At 46.8% G+C, this 20,407-nt stretch overlaps 1 protein-coding gene across 1 annotated transcript in view; it reads left to right on the forward strand.

The window, feature by feature from the left end:
- LOC119951058 (paired box protein Pax-7-like) overlaps nucleotides 1-20,407 on the forward strand; it is a 164,681-nt gene that overhangs the window by 65,587 nt on the left and 78,687 nt on the right. The window lies entirely within an intron of this gene.

Below are 20,407 nucleotides of genomic sequence, written 5' to 3' on the forward strand. Positions count from 1 at the left end.
CATTGGCGCAGGATTGGAGAGACCATTTGGAGTTGCTTCACTGCCAATTGGCCCCGATTGTCCCCCCTCTTCCCAGGCCTGGCGTTTCCTGGGTTGTGAGGATGGCAGTGCATGTACCCACTGAGCCATGGGGGGTAAAGCCAGCCTCCTGTGTGGCGCGATTAGACAGTAATTAGGAAGTCAGCGAGCTGCTGAGATGACAGATCCCCCGCTCTAACCAACAGCAGTGGCTCAAACATGGACATGAACTCGTCCCACTGAGGGGCAGAACATTTCCCATTTTCTGCTTTTCAGTGACTTTGCCAGAGACTGTCAGCAGCTTCCACCTGAGATTTTCACACAGGCAAAGACGGTAAATGCTTCTTCCCTGAGTGTTGCTAATCAGTCATTTGTTCAGACGTTTACACCAGCTTCAATGTACCGCCGGGCCCAGCAGCCACTGTGCAGCCAGGAAGCTGCTGACTGCTTTCAGAGCTCTACGGAGGGCACCGGGGCAGGGGGACGGGCACCGGGGCAGGGGAACGGGCACCGGGGCAGGGGGACGGGCACCGGGGCAGGGGGACGGGCACCGGGGCAGGGGGGACGGGCTGATGCCAGGCTCGGGGGGGGGGGGGGGGTGGGAGGCAAACACTTTGGAAGACAGGATGCAGAATCATTCAAACTCTCCTCACTCCCTACCCACTCCCTCCTCATCCCCTTCCCCACTCACTCCCCACTCCCCTCCCCACTCCCCCCTCCCCCCTCCCCCCTCCCCCCTCCCCACTCCCCTCCCCTCCCCTCACCTACCCCCACTCCCCTCCCCCCACTCCCCTCCCCTCCCCACTCCCCTACCCACTCCCCTACCCCACTCCCCTACCCCACTCCCCTACCCCACTCCCTACGCCACTCCCTACTTACTCTCACCTCATTCCCTACCCCACTCACTCCCTACCCCACTCCCTACCCCACTCCCCTCCCCCCACTCCCCTCCCCTCCCCACTCACTCTCACCTCATTCCCTACCCCACTCCCCTCCCCTCCCCACTCCCTACTTACTCTCACCCCACTCCCTACCCCACTCCCTACCCCACTCCCTACCCCACTCCCTACCCCACTCCCCTCCCTACTCACTCCCCACTCCCCTCCCTACTCACTCCCCACTCCCCTCCCTCCTCATTCACCTCCCCACTCCCCTCCCTCCTCATTCACCTCCCCACTCTTTCCTCACTCCCCTCCCCACTCACTCCTCACTCCCTACCCCACTCACTCCTCAGACCCCTCCCTATCTCTGTAGCCACCTCTAGGCAGAGAAGTCTTGTGCTCTTGTCCAATCCTGCCTTCTCCTACCTCCCTAATCTCCTTCACCCTACAATTGGCAAACAAGTCTTCAACTTTCCGCAGGAATATATGATAAATTACGTCCTCCTGTGAAGCACATTGGAACTTTTACTGCTTCAAAAATCCTGTACAAATGCATGTGCGTATCTAGACAGTACCTGACAGCTACTCAACCATTGAAGCCATCATAGTTAAAACGGACAAAGTTTTGGCAAAGTGTCATCTGGATTCGAAACGTTAGCTCTTTTCGCTCCTCACAGATCTGCTGAGAATTTCCAGTATTTACTCTTAGAGCTGAAGCTGACCCTGTCCTTGCCTGATGTTTCTGTCAACACACAGCACAGCAAAGGTCACACGTGGGATTCTCTGGTCTCCCAACCACATGTTTTTTGGTGCAACACTGTTCATTGGTGGCAAGATTCGCTCTTCTTGCCACTTGCCGATTTCCTGTTGACGCCATGGCAGGGGTGTGTCACCAGCAGGAAACGGAATCCCAGTGGTCAGAGAACTCCGGCCATGTCTACACCATGAATTTCTTCATTATTTAAAAAAAACCTTTTTTCTAATTAAGGGCTAATTTAGAGTGGCCAATCCACCTAACCTGCATATCTTTGGGGTGTGGGGGTGAAACCCACGCAGACACGGGGAGCATGTGCAAACTCCACACGGACAGTGACCCGGAGCTGGGATCGAACCCGGTTCCTCAGCTCCTTAGGCAGCAGTGCTAACCACTGGGTCAGCATGCTGCCCATTTCTCTATTAACCCCGACCACCAGGGGCAGCAGGGTGGTGCAGTGGTTAGCATTGCTGCCTCACGAGGTCCCAGGTTCGATCCCGGCTCTGGGTCACTGTCCATGTGGAGTTTTCACATTCTCCCCGTGTTTGCGTGGGTTTCACTCCCACAACCCAAAGATGTGCAGGTTCGGTGGATTGGCCACGCCAAATTGCCCCTTAATTGGAAAAACTGAATTGGGTACTCTAAATTTATAAAAACAAACTTCGACCACTACTTCACTTTCCACCGGATTCTCTAACCTTACCGTACAAGATATAATATTACTCACTTAACCATTAATCCCACATATTACCACCTTTTCTGGCAATACATCTTCTGAACTAATATCTCCTCATCTCTCACCATTAAAGATGGACTTGCTGCTGTATCTCTTAATGTTTTAACTTTCTTACCTACTCCACCTTATACACTTGAGTAAACCTTACCCATACAAATAAAATCTTTGAACAGAGCTGACACATGCTAATCAACCAACCTCTGACAAGGCTGTACATACATTTGCACCTCTTCAGGTTTAATAAACTTTAATAAACCCCACTGGCTTATCCTGTTTTAAAGAGTATATCTTCCTAGTACTTTTCTTAAACTGCCAACCCTGCAACTTTGCATATCCAACTTTATTACAATGTTAAAAATGTTTTCCTGTCTCTCTTCTACCCTCACAAGTTTCCTTTGTAACCTGAGATAAATTCTCTTTAATATCTCCAACTAGACCTCCTTTGCCTTGACCAGCTGTGGATTTCCCCAGTTTCTGTCTTTCAGAGACTGAAGATGTAGAAAACCAAACCTTGATTTATGAACTAATTCAAAATCATCTTCCATCTCTGCTGCCATCTAGCAGTTTTCACCCTTTGACCTTTCACGTGAGTTCTCACTACTACAGGAAGTGAATCTTTAAATTCCTCCAGAATAATCATTTTCCTAAGAGCTCTATACGTTAGATTTATTTGAATGCTCTTATCCACCTACTAAAATTATTTTGTTTAATTCTTTCAAATTCTATATTCATTTGACCCGAATCTTTTCTTAGATTTCTAAATTTGTCTATAGGCTTCTGGCATAAGTTCATATGTGCTCAAAATGGCATTTCTCACTTCATCATAATCCCTAGATATCTCATCTGACAATGATGCAAACACGTCACTCGCTCTACCGACCAATTCTGATTGCCCCGATAATAGCCACATGGTTTTTGGCCAATTCAATTGTTAGCTACTTTCTCGAATGAGATTTTTTAAAAAAGGTTTCTGCATCTTTCTCGTCAAACCCCAGGGATGCTCCAGTCCCTAAAACAATATTCCATTAGCCCGCTATCTGTAAACAAGTAAATGGTTAAAATCAATTATTACTACACATTTACTTCCCCTCAAACACAGATTTAGCAGACATATTGGCTGTATCCATCTTAAACCCATTTTTTAATAATGTTACTGCAACAAATATATAACAATTTCTTACATTCATCACATTCAATTGCGCACACACTCACATATTGAATGACACACTCTCACATTCACTCACAGACACATTCACTCACACACAGACACATTCACTCACACACACAGACACATTCACTCACACACACAGCCACATTCACTCACACACACAGCCACATTCACTCACACACACAGCCACATTCACTCACTTACACACATTCAATGACACACACATTCAGTAACATATTCAATCTCACACTCGCACATCGAATCACACACTCGCATCCAATCACACACGCGCATCCAATCACACACTCGCATCCAATCACACACACTCACTTACACACACAGACACATTCACTCACTTACACACATTCAATGACACACACATTCCCTCACACACAAATTCTCACATCCAATCACACACTCACATCCAATCACACACTCACATCCAATCACACACTCACATCCAATCACACACTCACATCCAATCACACACACACACACACACACACATATTCGCTCACACACACACTCACATTCACTTACACACACACATCCAATCACACACACTCACAATCACACACACACACATATTCACTCACATACACACACACTCACATTCACTTACACACAGATACTGATCAGAAACCTAGTTTTCTTTTCCCTCCTTATTCCAGGATATACAAACATTAACTTCTGTACTCCGCTCGCTGTCCCTGATGAGATTGAGCGGGGCTGTAGTTTTGATCTCCGTGCTAAATCCTTCAGGCTCATTGACAACATTCTCAGCTTGTTCAATGCGTCTGGACTGTGAATGGAATTTGGTGTGGATAGCAGCCGTGTGGTTAATGTCTGCTCAGGATATAACGATACACAGAAAGAAAACATTGGGTAATAAAGAGATGAATGGGAATAGCAGTGCCTCAGCACTGGCAGCGATGGGTATAGTAATCTAATCTATCTGTAAATCACCACAAGGACAGTGGGTGTAGACACTCAAATATCTGAACATGCATGCAGACGCAAGTTTCAACGTAGATGAAATTTAAATCTATCCAAACACATTTAAAAGACCGGCCTGTTTTGTTTTTGGCGGGGGGTGGGGGGGGGGGGGGGGTGTTGGTAGGTATTTAGGGTTCATATATTTTTACAGTACTGGACATGAACATTTAGCCGATCATGCCTTTGTTAACTCACTGAAAGAAGCTTCTCTTAAGGCTCACTCTAAATAGGTAGAGAGGAGCTGGGGATTTGGGGGGTACCGTGGTAAACAGTGTTAAAGTGCAGGTTTCACGCACACACAGGTTAACAGGTCATTAAATAAAGCAAGGCGGTTTCATTTCGAAGAGAATTGATAACAGTGAAGTTATGTTACACTTGTCTGGAACCTTGGTTCGATCACTTTTGCAATACTCTCAATGTGGTCTCCACGTTATCAACAGGATATGATGGCGAATAGCGAGGGTGCAAAACAAAATTGACTAGAATGTGACCAGAACTGCGAGCTTATACCTATCAGGAAAGATTGAACAGGCTCAAATTCTTCATCCAGATAAGAGACTGAGGAGGCCTTTGTATTTATGGAAGGGTTTGACAGGGTAATCAAATATTTCCACTTGCAGATGAGACCAAAGTTAGGGGCCATAAATATAATTTAGGCACCAATAAATCCAGTCGGGGATTCAGGAGAAACTTCTTTACCCAGAGTGAGATTATGGAGCTGGCTACCGAGGCCAATGGGAAAACAATCCAATTATGAGTCAGCTAAATAAGTTCATGGAGGAGAAGGAATAGAAGGATATACTGATGAGTTGAGAGGAAAGTGAGATGGAAGGAGGTTTGTCAGGAATGGAAACACTAGCATTGGCCAAACGGCCTGTCTGGCTCTGTGGTAATTTCCATGTCATCTTCCCAGCTGGACTTGCCCAGGTCGGGAGGTAAGAGGTGGGAGCCCAGACACCAATCCTGAGGCACAGTCAGTGAGCCTTTGTGGCGGGGGTGGTGGTGGTGGAGCAAAACAAATTAAACCTGAGGTGGTGTGGGGGGGGGGGGACAAATGAGCTGTGAAATATTTGTGCAAGGGCCGTCATCTAATTGTCTCAGCATCGCCTGCAAACTGCTGCAAATTTGACTCTTCACAGTTGTGCCAATATGTTAGTGATGGTAAGGGAGGAGTTGATGGAAAAGAGAACTGGCAGGGGTGTGGCAGTGTGGTGGGGTGGGGGGGGGGGGGGGGGGCGGATGTGGTCAGAGTTTGTATTCATTCCGACCTGCTTACACCAACGTAACAACCAGACTGACCCCTGACCAATCGAGACACCTGTAGCCATTTGGTTCTGGATCTGCCAGCCCAGCACGGCCCTGCTGACAAAGGGTTAAAACCTCAGCCTGATTACCAGTGTGGAAAAATAAGTTCACAGCGTCATTTTAAACTTTCGTGCCTCGCCCTCACCGACATCCCCCACCCTCAAAAACTGGAGAAAAAAAAATCAACAAAAAAAAACAAATCAATGGATAGGCTGGAAATGTGAATAGGGTTTCTGAGCCAGTCATAATGACAGCTTGTCTTAGCTACTAGGCCTGAAAAGCAGGTACCTTTGTTAGGCCTGAAACAGCCTGAGACCCTGTGATCCCACCCCCTGCTGCTTAATGTTTTAATATTCAGCCAGCACCTTCCTTCACAGAGCACCACATCGAGTAAATATGTCAGCGTTTATAGATATCACATTGGGCTGCACGGGTTTGTCAGTGCTGTATTCTCTCACTAATGGACCCCTAAGGTGCAGGCCGCAGAGCGTTGAAAGGGTCCTCAGGCCTCTGTTTTGTCCTAGGTGAGACAAAAAAATCAGAGTGCACACAGCACACATGACAAGAGCTATTAAAAGCCAAATGGTGCCAGGTTTTTGTGTGCTAAAAGGGAGGAGGTCCAACTGCTCAGTTGAAGGCCTTGATTCCCCATCCTTCAAAAGAAACTATTATCAGTGAAAAAATAAAAGGCTTGAGCGTTTTCATTCACTTGGGCTCGGAAAAAGAAATAATTTATACTGTTCCTGAAATTTCCAAAAAAAAAAAAACCACTGTGGGTTTCTGAAGCGATTTTAACCGCCCAAAATTAGGGCTTCATCTTGTAGATGTTTTTGAGAGTTTGTGTTCAGGGTTAATACGGAATGATTCGGAAACAGAACTTTTTTCTACCTAATGGAGGTAATGTTTTCTCCAGTTAGGAAACAATAAAGAAGCAAATTGCAGAAACCGCAGTTGTTCCTGTTCTGTCTCTGTCTCTCTGCTTGTTGGTCCCCCTCTGTCTATGACCCCGCTTCTCTCTATCTCTCGCTCTTTGTCTCCGTCACTCTTTCCCTCCCTTTCTCTGTCTCTATCTCTCTGTCTGTGTTTCTCAGTGTTTATCTGCTTCTGTGTCTCTCTCTCTGTTTCTGTCTTTCTCTTTATTCTATCTCTGTGCTTGTCTCTACCTGCTTCTTGTCCCGTCTGTCTATATGGCTCTCTTTATTTGTCTATACCTATTTCTCTGTGTCTGTATCTCTCTTTGTCAGTCTATGTACTTCTGTCTCTCTCTGTCCCTGTTATTCTCTCTCTGCCTATGACTGTTTCTCTGTGTATAGCTCTTCCTTTCTTTCTGTCTGTCTCTGTGTCTGCCTCTCCCTCTCTTTCTGTCTCTTTCTCTGCGTGTGTCTGTCTGTCTCTCTCCCTATCCTTCTGTCTATGTCTGTCTGTGTGTCTCTCTCTCTCTCTCTGACTGTCTCTCTCTGTATCTGTCTCTCTCTGTATCTGTCTCTCTCTGTATCTGTCTCTCTCTGTATCTGTCTCTCTCTGTGTACCTGTCTCTGTCTGTCTGTCTCCCTATCACTCTCTCTCTTTCTCCCAAGTCTGTCTGCATTCCATCCCTTTCTGTCCACTCCCCGAGCAGTTCTCCTGGCTGCCAATGTCCTGCAGCAATGAAATACAGAGTGAAGGCCGAGAATAGATTTCACAGATGTGGAGAGGGACTGTTGAGGCCCCACTAGCTCTGGGCCCACTGCAAGGTCAGACACGAGCAAAGAGAAAGGATTTGAACACGTGAAATGCCAAGTTTTATGGACATTTCATCTGTTGCTGAACAGGGCAGAGTGGGAGCTCCATCATCCACACACTCTGAATCGACTTAACTCCTTTTTTCCCTTAATTTAGATTTTACAATTTTCATTCTGCAATTTTCTCCTTTTCAAAGCTTGCCTCCCTCACTGGGCATTAGCCACCCACTGACTGCTTGCCCAAGTGGCCACTCTTTATATGTGAGCTCTGGTAGTGAGCTGTTGGACCATGAAGAGGTTCACGGCTGTGCCTGATCTCTCTCACCCTGGCTTCCATAGGTTGGATTGTGACCCACAACTGGAACTCTTCCCAGGTCTCTCTCTTCACTATTTGGGGATGATATGGTCATTTGAAGGGTTCTAAGCCGTGTGATAAGTAGCTCATTACAAAGCAGAGACGGAGCTGGAGAATTCTGGCTGTTGTACAGAATTGCGTCCTTTCCAGTAAACAAGGTGATTTAAAATCCTCTGGTGCAGAATTACCCAATAGGAACACAAGTCCAAGAATTGGATTGCAGAGGGAGGTCAGTGGGGCAGAAATATCTCTTGGACTTTGATTGTTCTTACAAGATTTGTTCGATTGCATAAAATTTACAAACTATTTACAGCAAACTGGCCATTCAGCCCTGCAGATTCATGCTAGTGTCTATGCTCCACACAGTCTCCACCTGCTGGACATCATTTCAACCTGGCAGCATCATCTTCTATTCGTTTAACCTTCCCTGTTTATCGAACGTCTTCTTCAGAGCACCCACACTATTTACTACTTCACACTGTCGCGAGTTCCATATTCCCCCTTACTCGTCAGATGACCACCAATCTGCTGAATTCTCCATTTAATTTATTATATTTATAGCCTCTCGATCTGGTCGCCCCCACAAGTAGAAACATCTTCATATCTAACCAACCAAACCCTCTCACAGCCTTAAAGATTTCTATTAGGTCAGACTGTCTCTACCAGAGGATATTCCACAGTCTTTCCAATCGTTCCTAATCGGTATAATTTCTCAGTTCTGGCATTATTCTGGCCAATTATTGTTTCGCCTTCTTCAGTGTCCCTGTATCCTGTTTTTAACACGACGATGGAACTAAACACATTTCTGTCTATTGAAGTCACAAGGGCAACTTGTGCCTTATCTGATGTCACCCATTTTGTTCCTCCACCTAAGACCCGTTTCCACCCCATTTAGATTTTGTTTTTTGGATTTTGTTTACGTGTACCGAGGTTCAGTGAAAGGTATTTTTCTGTGAGCAGCTCAACAGATCATTAAATACAAGAAAAGAAAAGAAAATATATAATAGGGCAACACAAGGTACACAATGTAACTACATAAACACCGGCATCGGATGAAGCATACAGGGTGTAGTTGTCAATGAGGTCAGTCCATAAGAGGGTCATTTAGGAGTCTGGTGATGGTGGGGAAGAAGCTGTTTTTGAGTCTGTTCGTGCGTGTTCTCAGACTTTTGTGTCTCCTGCCCAATGGACGAAGTTGGAAGAGTGAGTCAGCCGGGTGGGAGGGGTCTTTGATTATGCTGCCCGCTTTCCCCAGGCAGCGGGAGGTGTAGATGGAGTCACTGGATGGAAGGCAGGTTCGTGTGGATGGACTGAGTCTAACCTGAGTCCAGTCCAAGACGTCAGGAGTTTCCCATGAACCAGAGCCACTTCCCTGCTTGGCCAATACTCCAATGGATGTCCAAGTGTCCACACACGCGGGTCAGGCTTGGGCAGAGAAGCAGTGATCCGAGGTGGTTTGACCGCAGAGCCATTGATCTGGTTGCCACGTCTGACCCTGGCCTTTGGCCCACTCGCAGTTCAGCCATCACTCTTGCAGACATCTGGATCAGCCCTGGCTCAGTTGGTAGCATTCCCACCTTGAAGTCAGAAACTTCTAGGTTCAAGCCCCACTCCACAATGTAATATTCCATGGCAGCGCTGAGGGATTGCTGCACTGCTGCAGGTGCCATCTATGGGATGCGATGTTAAAGTTGTCCTCTTGGGTGGCTACAGAAGATGCCTGACAAGAAGATGCCCACCCACTGAAAACCAGCTGCCCACGGCGATATTATGATGGGGGGAATTGTTTTTGGAGTCAGAGGTAAACATCCCCCCCGTCCCATCTGGGAGGAAATCCCACCCTGTGGGCAGCACGGTAGCATAGTGGTTAGCACAATTGCTTCACAGCTCCATGGTCCCAGGTTCGATTCCGGCTTGGGTCACTGTCTGTGCGGAGTCTGCACATCCTCCCCTTGTGTGCGTGGGTTTCCTCCGGGTGCTCCGGTTTCCTCCCACAGTCCAAAGATGTGCAGGTTAGGTGGATTGGCCATGCTAAATTGCCCTTAGTGTCTAAAATTGCCCTTAGTGTTGGGTGGAGTTACTGGGTTATGGGGATAGGGTGGAGGTGTTGACCTTGGGTAGGGTGCTCTTTCCAGGAGCCGGTGCAGACTCGATGGGCCGAGTGGCCTCCTTCTGCACTGTAAATTCTATGATAATTCTATGATATTAGGATACTGGTCAATCTGATTAGCCGGCAGCTCTGTAGTCCCAGGGTGGTCAGAATCGAGTAGTGGTCACTTCTGGGAGTTCAAGCAGCCCCCAGAGGAGTGCCATGGCCTTGTTTTGGGCACCATTGTGGGAGGCTGTGATCTTGGGCAGGTGGTGCCTCCGATGGAGACAAAAGATGCCTGAGGATGTCGCCCTCCCACCCGCCCCACAGCAGCCCACATAGCGAAAGCTGCAGGACTGCCCTGCTCACATTCATTCATCACTTAAAGGCCTCAAAGTGCCCCGGGGCTGTCTGACGCCTTACCCGCCACAGTAATATGAGAGACAGGTCAGGGGTGGGCAGGAAAGTGGTGGGCAGGCCACTCGTTTTATTTTACCAGCCCATTCCCCCCCCCCCCCCCCCCTCCCCCCCTCCTCCTTTCAACTACACCAGCTGTACAATTCAGCCCCTGGTGTCCTAGCCAATATTTATCCCTCAATCAACATCACACAAACAGGTTATTCTGCTCAATTATCTCTTTGCTGTTTGCGGGATCTTGCTGTGCACAAAGTGGCCGCCACATTTGTAGTGACTAGACTTCAACGTTAATTCGAAAACACTTTCGGATGTTCTGTGGTCCGGAAAGACGCGATAGAAGTGCAAGCCTTTGGATCAGAGTTACGGGAGCCCCCTGAGATCATACACTGCATTGGCTGTGAAATGTGAGACATTGTCTCAGGGGGGGGGGGGGGGGGGGGGGGGGGGGGTGCCTGGGCCCCAGAGCTTCGTCAGGCCATGTTAAGGGCAGCACTGATCGCTGTCATCCTGAGAGAACAAAACCCGACACAGTGATGATGTTACAAGGGGCTGTTGTACAATTTGATTTCATTAATGCATCCCCATGTCTCCAACTGTCCACAGCTCCCTCTCCAAAGTAAAACAGCATCTCTCAGTCCTGAGGAGCCCCTGAGTGGGTCTTAATGACAGGTTTCACCTAATCCCTTAACACCTTGTTTAATTAAACTTCACGGCCGATTGCTGATTCGCTCCATATCTTGGTCCCAATTTCCGCTCCCCCCCCCCCTCACTCCCCCGACTCCCCCTCCCACCTCAATTCACCAAGAGATGTATTTTTCCGTAATCCTAACCGCACAAAACTCCTTGAGCAAAGACGTTCCTCTAATGACTCTTGGGCTTGTTTGGATTTATTATTGGAGAATGTGCCCTGGCTGTTTGACTTCTACTCACTAATTTACACATTTGTTCATGGTAGACTGCATCACAAAGCTGCAATTTTTCCACTCTCGCAGACTCCACACAAATGACCACATCACACCTGCAAACATTGTTTACAGCTTCCCTGCCGCTATCAAATTGAATTGGAAGAACGGTTACATTTTAAGCCCTTGAAAGGCCTTTGCTTATATATTTCGGCCTAATCCTCGAGGCTCTAACCCCTTTGCCTCCTCACTTCTAATTTTCTTTTGGCTTCCTCTGGACTTCTTTGGCAAGCAGCAGAGGGATCTGATTATTGGAGATTTCACGCTGCTTTCCGAAGAATGTCAAAGGGGAGCCGAGTTGGGTTCAACCACAGCAGGAAACAAATGGGCCAATTTACTCAGGTGGTCAGTCACAGTGCAGTGCCAGGTTACACCAGGCCAGTGGCCCAGTGGTCGACCAGCCTCAGATACCAAAATGAGTTCAGGCGTACTAAAATAAAAGCAAAATACTGCAGATACTGGAAATCCAAAATATAAACCGAAAACTCAACAGGTCTGGCAGCATATGTGGAGATTGAAACAGAGTCATATGGACGCAAACTGTAACGGGGTGCTCTGACTTCCTGGAGATGGATGTGGGGATCGCGTGTTAAAGTTTGGTCAAGAGGAGGGCAGCACGGTGGCACAGTGGGTTAGCCCTGTTGCCTCACGGCGCCGAGGTCCCAGGTTCGATCCCGGCTCTGGGTCACTGTTGATTGAGTTTGCACATTCTCCCCGTGTCTGCGTGGGTTTTGCCCCCACAACCCAAAGATGTGCAGGGTAGGTGGCTTGGCGTGAGGGGTGTGTGTTATACCAGTGTTACAGTGAGTGGTGTGTGTTATATCAGTGTCACAGTGAGGGGTGTGTGTTATATCAGTGTTACAGTGAGTGGTGTGTGTTATATCAGTGTCACAGTGAGGGGTGTGTGTTATATCAGTGTTACAGTGAGGGGTGTGTGTTATATCAGTGTTACAGTGAGGGGTGTGTGTTATATCAGTGTTACAGTGAGGGGTGTGTGTTATATCAGTGTCACAGTGAGGGGTGTGTGTTATATCAGTGTTACAGTGAGGGGTGTGTGTTATATCAGTGTTACAGTGAGGGGTGTGTGTTATATCAGTGTTACAGTGGGGGTGTCTGTTATATCAGTGTTACAGTGAGGGGTGTGTGTTACATCAGAGTGTTACAGTGAGGGGTGTGTGTTACATCAGTGTTACAGCGAGGGGTGTGTGTTATATCAGTGTTACAATGAGGGGTGTGTGTTATATCAGTGTCACAGTGAGGGGTGTGTGTTATATCAGTGTTACAGTGAGGGGTGTGGGGGTATATCAGAGTGTTACAGTGAGGGGTGTGTGTTATGTCAGAGTGTTACAGTGAGTGGTGTGTGTTATATCAGTGTCACAGTGAGGGGTGTGTGTTATATCAGTGTTACAGTGAGGGGTGTGTGTTATATCAGTGTCACAGTGAGGGGTGTGTGTTATATCAGTGTCACAGTGAGGGGTGTGTGTTATATCAGTGTTACAGTGAGGGGTGTGGTGTATGTTACAGTGAGGGTGTGTGTTATATCAGTGTTACAGTGAGGCGTGTAGGGGTGTGTGTTATATCAGTGTTACAGTGAGGGGTGTGTGTTATATCAGTGTTACAGTGAGGGGTGTGTGTTATATCAGTGTTACAGTGAGGGGTGTGTGTTATATCAGTGTTACAGTGAGGGGTGTGTGTTAGATCAGAGTGTTACAGTGAGGGGTGTGTGTTACATCAGTGTTACAGCGAGGGGTGTGTGTTATATCAGTGTTACAATGAGGGGTGTGTGTTATATCAGTGTTACAGTGAGGGGGTGTGTTATATCAGTGTTACAGTGAGGGGTGTGGGGGTATATGAAGTGTTACAGTGAGGGGTGTGTGTTATATCAGAGTGTTACAGTGAGGGTGTGGGGTATATTACAGTGAGGGTGTGTGGTTATATCAAGTGTTACAAGTGAGGGGTGTGTGTTATATCAGAGTGTACAGTGAGGGGTGTGTGTTATATCAGCGTTACAGTGAGGTGTGTGTGTTATATCAGTGTTACAGTGAGGGGTGTGTGTTATATCAGTGTTACAGTGAGGTGTGTGTTATATCAGTGTTACAGTGAGGTGTGTGTGGTATATAAGTGTTACAGTGAGGGGTGTTTATTATATCAGAGTGCTACAGTGAGGGGTGTGTGTTATATCAGAGTGTTACAGTGAGGGGTGTGTGTTATATCAGTGTTACAGTGGGGGTGTGTGTTATATCAGTGATACAGTGAGGGGTGTGTGTTATATCAGTGTTGCAGTGAGGGGTGTGTGTTATATCAGTGTTACAGTGGAGGTGTGTGTTATATCAGTGTTACAGTGAGGGGTGTGTGTTATATCAGTGTTACAGTGGGGGGTGCGTTATATCAGTGTTACAGTGGGGGTGTGCGTTATATCAGTGTTACAGTGGGGGGTGTGTTATATCAGTGTTACAGTGAGGGGTGTGATTTCTATCACAGTGTTACAGTGAGGGGTGTGATTTCTATCACAGTGTTACAGTGAGGGGTGTGATTTCTATCATAGTGTTACAGTGAGGGGTCTGATTTCTATCAGAGTGTTACAGTGAGGGGTGATTTCTATCATAGTGTTACAGTGAGGGGTGTGATTTCTATCAGAGTGTTACAGTGGGGGGTGTGATTTCTATCACAGTGTTACAGTGAGGGGTGATTTCTATCAGTGTTACAGTGAGGGGTGTGATTTCTATCAGAGAGTTAGTGAGGGGTGTGATTTCTATCAGAGTGTTACAGCGAGGGGCGTGATTTCTATCAGAATGTTACAGTGAGGGGTGATTTCTGTCAGAGTGTTACAGTGAGGGGTGTGATTTCTATCACAGTGTTACAGTGAGGGGTGTGATTTCTATCAGAATGTTACAGTGAGGGGTGTTATTTCTATCACAGTGAGGGGTGTGATTTCTATTAGTGTGTTACAGTGAGGGGTGTGATTTCTATCATAGTGTTACAGTGAGGGGTCTGATTTCTATCAGAGTGTTTCAGTGAGGGGTGATTTCTATCAGAGTGTTACAGTGAGGGGTGTGATTTCTATCAGAATGTTACAGTGAGGGGTGTGATTTCTATCAGAGTGTTACAGTGAGGGGTGTGATTTCTATCACAGTGTTACAGTGAAGGGCGTGATTTCTATCAGAATGTTACAGTGAGGGGTGATTTCTATCACAGTGTTACAGTGAGGGGTGTGATTTCTATCACAGTGTTACAGTGAGGGGTGTGATTTCTATCACAGTGTTACAGTGAGGGGTCTGATTTCTATCAGAGTGTTTCAGTGAGGGGTGATTTCTATCAGAGTGTTACAGTGAGGGGTGTGATTTCTATCAGAATGTTACAGTGAGGGGTGTGATTTCTATCAGAGTGTTGCAGTGAGGGGTGTGATTTCTATCACAGTGTTACAGTGAAGGGCGTGATTTCTATCAGAATGTTACAGTGAGGGGTGATTTCTATCACAGTGTTACAGTGAGGGGTGTGATTTCTATCACAGTGTTACAGTGAGGGGTGTGATTTTTATCAGAATGTTACAGTGAGGGGTGATTTCTATCACAGTGTTACAGTGAGGGGTGTGATTTCTATCACAGTGTTACAGTGAAGGGCGTGATTTCTATCACAGTGTTACAGTGAGGGGTGATTTCTATCACAGTGTTACAGTGAGGGGTGTGATTTCTATCACAGTGTTACAGTGAAGGGCGTGATTTCTATCAGAATGTTACAGTGAGGGGTGATTTCTATCACAGTGTTACAGTGAGGGGTCTGATTTCTATCAGAGTGTTACAGTGAGGGGTGATTTCTATCAGAATGTTACAGTGAGGGGTGTGATTTCTATCACAGTGTTATAGTGAGGGGTGTGATTTCTATCACAGTGTTACAGTGAGGGGTGTGATTTTTATCACAGTGTTACAGTGAGGGGTGTGATTTCTATCACAGTGTTACAGTGAGGGGTGTGATTTCTATCACAGTGTTACAGTGAGGGGTGTGATTTCTATCAGAATGTTACAGTGAGGGGTGTGATTTCTTTAAGTGTTACAGTGAGGAGTGTTATTTCTATCACAGTGTTACAGTGAGGGGTGATTTCTATCAGTGGTGTTTAAATCAGGGGACTGTTTGATATGTAGTCAGCTCTTAATTAGCTTATTTTTGGCAGTTGAGGAGCCCTCAGGTTAGGGTGTGGAAAATCAGCCAAGTTTCCCTCTGCAGATCATTAAGTAGAACCTCCTGTGGGGAATTCCATGTGTGTTTGCTTTGGAATGGGCAGGTGTGGGAGCAGCTGTGGTGTCCCGTTCCGTCAAATGAACTGCTGATTTTAGAGGTAGCTTCGGAGCCCTGGCCGTTAGTTGCGATATTTAGGGTGTTGGACCAGCCGGCATTGAGGATGGGAGCGGGAGCAGACGCATTGGCCTTTGCCTCTTTGTTGGCTTGGTGACGGAATCTGTTGAGTTGGAGGCAGGCAACACCGCCCAGTGCCATAGCGTGGCTGGGTGATTTGATGGAGTCCTTGTACCTCGTGAAGGTTAAGTTCACAGTGTGGGGAGTGATTGATGGATTCTACTGTCGATGCCGTCCATTTATATGACATTTCGCAGATCTGGGGCGGGATTCTCCGGCCACGCCCGCCCGGAATTCTTGACCGAGGTCACTGGACCTTTACATGGTCAGCTCCCCAGCCGTGGCCATCTTGCAGTGGGCGGTGCCAAAGAATACAGCCCCTCGTCACTGTTAGCTGTTGGGGGTGGGGAGGGGGGTGTTCTAATGGGAAGGGGGTCGTTCTAATTGTTGGTGGGGCTTTTAAAAATATATTTGTTTGCTGTGGTTGGTGATCCATGTCCTATTGTTTGATTGTTTTTTATGTATAAAATGTTAAAAGTTTAATAAAAATGTTATTAAAAAAATGTCACACTGTCACTTACATGGGCCCAGGAGGTACTGAGTAACCCAGCGGAGTTCAGTATGTCCCAGGAGAGGACAGGTCTGGAGAGACAACAGACAAATGAATTTGTTGTATACAATCCAGAAAGTACTGCAATTTACAGCCTACTCTTCCAAACGTCCCTGAGAGCCATAATGACTCACTCATGTGTTGAGGCTTCAAGCATCGCACCAAAAACTACAACACCCTGTTGGTGAGGCTGAGAAATGTTAGCAGGCCATAACTGGCCTTCACAAGAGCCCCACAGCTACCTTCCTGCAACCAGTCCCTGACAGCGTGAAATAATCTTCAACCTTGCAGGGCTGGATCTGACATTAACCCCATCAGCTTCTTATTCAACCCGTCCAATCTTGTTCAATTCTAAAATATTTCACAACCCCTTGGAGATTTACAGGAGTGAAGGACATAACACCTTAATGATACTATTTAATGAGTTGAAACACTGTTGATAAAGTCCCACATAAGAGGTTGTGGTGCAAAATTAAAGCACAAGGGATTGAGGGTATAATATTGACTTGGATTGGTTGGCAGACATAAACAGAGAGTTGGGATATATATTTTTCGCAGTGACAGGAGGTGTTTAGTGGGGTCCCACAGGGATCAGTACTTGGGCTCCAGCTTTTCACAATAAACATCAATGATTTTCACAAGAGTACCAAATGTAATATTTCCAAGTTTGTTGATAACATAAAGCTTGGTGGAAATGTGAACGGTGAGGAGGATGTTAAGAGGCTTCAAGGTGATTTAGACAAGTTGAGCGAGTGGGCAAATACATGGCAGATGCAGTGATGAATGCGAAGTTAAAGGGCTGCACGGTGGCGCAGTGGTTAGCACTACCGCCTACGGCGCTGAGGACCCGGGTTCGATCCCGGCCCCGGCTCACAGTCCCTATGGAGTTTGCACATTCTCCCCGTGTCTGCGTGGGTCTCACCCCCACAACCCAAAGATGGGCAGGATAGGTGGATTGGCCACGCTAAATTTCCCCTTAATTGGGGAAAAAAAAATTATTGGGTACTCCAAATGATTTTTTAAAAACAAATAAATGCGAAGTTATTCAATTCAGATGGAGAAACAGAATGGCAGAGTGTTATTTAAATGGTCAAAGATTGGGGAATTTCGATGTGCAAAGGGACCTGGCTATCCTTGTACACCAGTCACTGAAAGCCAGCATGCAGGTTCAGCAAGCCGTTAAGAAAGCAAATGGTATGTTGGCCTTCATTGCCAGAGGACTTGAGTAATAATAATCTTTTATTGTCACAATACGAAGTTACTGTGAAAAGCCCCTAGTCGCCACATTCCGGCACCTGTTGGGGGAGGCTGGCACGGGAATTGAACCCGCGCTGCTGGCCTTGTTCTGCATCACAAACCAGCTGCCTAACCCACTGACCTAAACCAGCCCTTGGAGCATGGATGTCTGACTGCAGCTGATCCTTGGCCAGACCATGCCTGGAGTATTGTGTTTTGTTCTGGTTTCCTTACCTAAGAAAGGCCTTATTTTCCATCGAGGGAGTGCAGCAAAGGTTCACCAGGCTGATCCCTGCGGTGGCAGGATTGCCGTACGAGGAGAGATTGGGCTGACTGGGCCTGTTTTCACTGGAATGTAGAAGAATGGGAGGGGATCTAATTGAAACATATAAAATACTGAAATGACTGGACAAGCTGGATGCAGGAACGCTGTTTCGTCTGGCTGGGGTTGGGGTCTAAAACAATGGGGCACAATCTCAGGATGTGGGGTAGGACACTGAGGACTGAGATGAGGTCTTCACTCAGAGGGTGATGAAGCTGTGGAATTTTCTCCCACAGAAGGCTGCGGAGGCCACATCACAATATATTTGAGAAGGAAACAGATCAGGTTTGCAGGCTCTAAAGGCCTCGAGGGGTATGGCCAGAGTGTGGGAGTATGGCGTTGAGGTTGAGGATGTGCCATGGTCATATTGAATGGTGGCTCATGCTCAAGGAGACAAATGGCCTACTCCTGCTCTTATTTTCTATGTTTTCGATGGCATTGCGATCCACTCTGATGGTCCAATGATGCCGAACCATTGTGCACAGAAAGATCCCAGGTTCAGTATCTAATCTAGACTGAGTTTCGCTGGACAGCCCCATCAAGCCCTTCCTGCTCCCAGTCAGTGACCTGGGGTGTGACTCAGATTGTATCCGTGTGCACCATGAGGGCAGCACCTGGCTCAGATATGACATACTCTCCACAGAATCACAGAATTCTTACAGCAACGATAGAGGCCATTTGGCCCATCATGGTCTGCACCCGCTCACTGAATGAGCAACTCACCGAATGCCATTCTCCCGGCCTTTCCCCAGACCCCTGAACATTCTGCCTTTTCAGATAACAGCCCAATTCCTTTTTCAATGCTTCAATTGAGAGTGTGGCGGAGGCATGTTCCCCTTGTTCGTCCTGCCAAAATGAATCACTTCCTATTTCTCCACTTTGAGCTTCATCTCTCACCTGTCCACTTATTCCACTAACTTGTCTACATTTCCTTCCCAAGTCCCACATGGTCCTCCTCACAATTCACAATACTTCCAAGCTTTGTATCATCTGAAAATTTTGAAATTTTGCTATGTAAAGGTAAAGCAAAGGTCCCAACACTGATCCCTGGGGAACTCCACTACAAACCTTCTTCCAGTTTGAAAACATTCATGAATCAATACTCCCTGTTTCTTGTCACTCAGCTAATTGTCTATCCATGCTGCCGCTGTCCCTTTAATTCCATGAGCTGTAACTTTACTCGCAAGTCTATTCTGTGGCACTGTATTAAATGTCTTTTGGAAATCCATGTGCACCACATCAACTGCATTTCCCTTATCAACCCTCTCCATTGCCTCTTCAAAAAGCTCCAACAAGTTAGTTAAACATGGTTTTCCCCGAAGAAATCTCTGCTGGCTTTCCTTAATTAACCCTGATTTGTCCACGTCATGATTAATTTTGTCCTGAGGTATTGCTTCTAGAGATTTTTCCACCACCAAAGTTAAAATGGCTGGCCTGTAATTTCTAGGCTTACCTTTGCATCCTTTTTGGAACAGGGATGCAACATTTGCAATTGTCCAGTCCTCTGGGATCACACCTGAGTCTAAGGAAGATGGAAAATTCCGGCCAGTGTCTCCACAATTTCCACTCTCACTTTCTCATTATCCTTGGATGCAGCACCTCGCTCCTGGGTCCTTATAAACTTGGAGTTTTGGCAGGCTATCCAATAGCACCTCTGTCGTAACCCCCACGAGGCCCATTATTGATCTCCCAGGCGGAGGCCACCCAGCTGGGGCTCGTTAGAACCGAGCTTAAAAGCCGGCCCGAGCAGGGACCAGGATGTTGGCTGCTCCAATGGGGACTGTGATTGTAGGTAGTTACTGCCTTGGGCAGATTATTGTTAAATGTAAAATAAATCTTTTGCTTCCTACCACTGATTTCCTTGGTCATTAGAACCTCCATATCAACTGTAAACCTTTCCAGTATTTGAATTACCTCTACAGTCACACATGGGGTCTGGCTAAGAGGGGTTCGTGGACCCTTTCTCTTGGATCATTCACTGTGGATCATTCACGCTCGATCCTGTCATGGCTCCGGGTTGAAAGCTGGGATCAGGGTTTGGCTTCTCCATTCGCACTTGTACAGAATAGCTTGGTTACCGCCACATCAATAGGAGTTGCAGTGGAATCAGAAAACATTGCCGCAGTAATTATATTCTACCACTAGATGTCAATAGTATATGCTGTATGTGTGAAATGGGGGGTGAAATCTCTCCTGGGCAGGATTACAAATCAGTGGGCTCTTTTACACCCGGCTTGATTTGTGAGGAAATGACCTGCTGATTCACTATTGTCTATTTTGTTTTTCAATGAGAGGTGAAGGGAGGATAGTCACTCAACACAGCAGTCCCATTGACAGGAGTTTCTATCTATAGTGTCTGATTGGTTGGAAGCACAATAATGTAATGGACTGTCCCTCACTCGGTCACCACTCCATGTTACTTTGGTTATGCCCTCAAGGTGTCCTTGGCTCGACTTCCCATCAGAAATTGTGAAAGATGCTCATGTC

This window comes from Scyliorhinus canicula, chromosome 16 (genome assembly GCF_902713615.1).
Source record: "Scyliorhinus canicula chromosome 16, sScyCan1.1, whole genome shotgun sequence".
Lineage (NCBI taxonomy): Eukaryota > Metazoa > Chordata > Chondrichthyes > Carcharhiniformes > Scyliorhinidae > Scyliorhinus > Scyliorhinus canicula.